A 2,729-nucleotide genomic window follows, 5' to 3' on the forward strand; every position below is an offset into this window, starting at 1 on the left:
GAGCAGAGTGTCTCATTGTCATGAAAAACCCTAAGTTATTAAAACATTAATGCCATATTCTGCAGTCTTTGAAAGATATGAAGAATGCCTATCTGAAATATATCTATGCACATCTAGAAAATCTAACTAACATGACTACAAACTTGACTATTATGATTATCTATTAACAACCTATATACGTTACATTTTTAAATGAACTACACAATCACAATACCTTAATCAAGATCAGAAATACATACATATAACAAAAGTGACCTTAAATTAATATCAGTAAACCAAGATTCATATCAATGCAAATTATTCACATCTATATCATCTCCCCCTTTAAATGTAAAAGAACATTTACAAACAATATATGGGAACATGGGTACAGTTATTTCTCTCCAAACTGCTTCCTGCTGAATGGGGGTGCTGTTATTTAGGTCTTTTATGGTTTAACCTGTTGCTAGGTTCATCTCAGTCGGCAGTTGAGCAAAGTAAGTTTTTGAGGGTGTTCACAGCAACCTTTCAGGAGGGCGTGGTCTATCATACAATATTGGGATAAAAGCAATCCACAGTGTCTCATCCTCTGTGAAAACAAAAGAAGAAACTCTTTTCCAAAGTATCATATCCTTAGATCCAAGTTCTGAAGTCAAGGTATTTTGAAAATATCTATCTTGGATTAGTTCAGCAGCATTTATAAACAAATATCTTTTAGCATCTGTTGCTCCTTCCTCAGCATTCAAACAATTCAAACAGAGCATAATAACATATACTATCAAGATTCTCTATGTGTTTTCCATCTTTGTGTGCTTTATTTTAACCTCTATTTTGTTTATTTTTACTTTTATTTTTTGCTTTTTGAGACAGGTTCTCTGTATCTTTGACCTGGAATAACTCTGTAGACCAGGCTGTCCTTGAACTCTCAGAGATCCACATGTCTCTGCCTCCCAGGCACTGGGATTAAAGCTTTATGCTACTACACCTTGAACTCACAGAGATCTGTTTGTCTCTGCCTTTTAGGCACTGGGATTAAAGGCGTGTGCTACCACACCTTGAAGTCACAGAGGTCAATTTACCTCTGCCTCCCAAGTGTTAGGATTAAAGGTGTGTACTACCACACCCAACTACTTTCTTCTTTTTTTTTACTTTTAAGAACTTTAACTTTTAGCTTGCATATATTTTTATTTTTTTTTTTTATTTATTTATTTATTTTTTTTTTTTTTTTGGTTTTTTCGAGACAGAGTTTCTCTGTGGCTTTGGAGCCTGTCCTGGAACTAGCTCTGCAGACCAGGCTGGTCTTGAACTCACAGAGATCTGCCTGCCTCTGCCTCCCGAGTGCTGGGATTAAAGGCGTGCGCCACCATCGCCCGGCTCCACTTGCATATATTTTTAAACACACTGTAAATCATTTAAAGGTTTTCTTTGTCTTTGAATCTCTCTTTACTGTATATCTCTCTTTTTCTGACCACACAAGCCTTTAAATTACTGAGCAATATGGGTAGGATTAAAGCCATGGCTTTGCCAGCTAGATCCAGCCCATTCCTTAGCTTTCCAGCCATTCCAGCCTTCTGGCTGAAGTACCCGCCAGAGCACTGTTCATCACCACAACTCTACAATGTTTCAAGGTCCTTGCCAGCAAGCAAGCTGCAACAGTACTAAGCAACACTCAAAAGCTCCCTAGTCAGGACCACCTGCTTGAAAGTCAGAGTTTGCCCTGGCTGGACGGCCCAGAAAACTGGCATTTTTAAATGGTGCAGCTTTTTTCCTGCTACGGCTGAAAACAAACAAGCATGCAGTCAGCTTTTATCAATACCATTTAAGTGTTTCGTGGCAAGACCTCTTAATGAGCTGCAGGGTTTTGAAGCTGAAGCTGAGTCAGGAAGCCTCTCTTAGATGAGAGCGCTTGCTTGCCTCTAGCAGGCAGAGCAGACCCGAGAAATTGCTGCTACCAAGAAAACATGCTTTACTCTATTCTTTCCCAAGCTTTCTCAGGCTTTCTGTAGATTCAGTGCCCCATGTCTGGGAGCCATTCTGTAGTGGGAGCTGCTGGCTGCGTTCCTGCCACTCAGCTCCCGGTTGCCTGCCTAGCTCAGTCGGTAGAGCATGAGACTCTTAATCTCAGGGTCGTGGGTTCGAGCCCCACGTTGGGCGCCATTCTGTAGTGGAAGCTGCGGGCTGTGTTCCTGCCACTCAGTTCCCGGTCGCCTGGCTAGCTTATACCCCGAAATAACAACACACAAAACTGTATTCTTTTAAACACTGCTTGGCCCATTAACTCTAGCCCTTACTGGCTAATTCTCATATCCCGATCAATCCATCTCAAATAATCTGTGTAGCACCAGTCTTACCGAGAAAGATTCAGCATGTCTGCCCTGGCGGCTGGCTGCATCCCATCTGCCTCTGAGAGGAGCTGCCCTACATCTGAGCTCACTTCCTCTTCCTCCCAGCTTTCTGTTCTGTTTACTCCACCCACCTATGTTCTAACCTATGAGGGCCAAGCAGTTTTCTTTATTAGCCAATGACCTTCCTCCATCAATTGTTCATGAAAGTTTCTTTACATTTAAAGGGGGATATGCTATAGAGATGGATACTTTGCATTGGTATGGATCTTGGTTTATTGATACAAATTTAATATCAATTTGTTATATATATATAATGCTCTTGATTAAGGTATTGTGTTTGTGCAGCTCATTTAAAATGTAATGTATAATTAAGAAATATGTTAGTAGATAATCATCTATAAAAGT

At 40.4% G+C, this 2,729-nt stretch overlaps 1 non-coding gene across 1 annotated transcript; it reads left to right on the forward strand.

Annotated features, from left to right (window-relative positions):
• Window positions 1-2,060: 2,060 nt before the first annotated feature.
• Trnak-cuu (transfer RNA lysine (anticodon CUU)) lies at window positions 2,061-2,133 on the forward strand. The gene has a single exon. It is a non-coding gene; the product is annotated as a tRNA-Lys (tRNA).
• Window positions 2,134-2,729: the final 596 nt, after the last annotated feature.

Source organism: Chionomys nivalis, chromosome 1 (assembly GCF_950005125.1).
Source record: "Chionomys nivalis chromosome 1, mChiNiv1.1, whole genome shotgun sequence".
NCBI lineage: Eukaryota > Metazoa > Chordata > Mammalia > Rodentia > Cricetidae > Chionomys > Chionomys nivalis.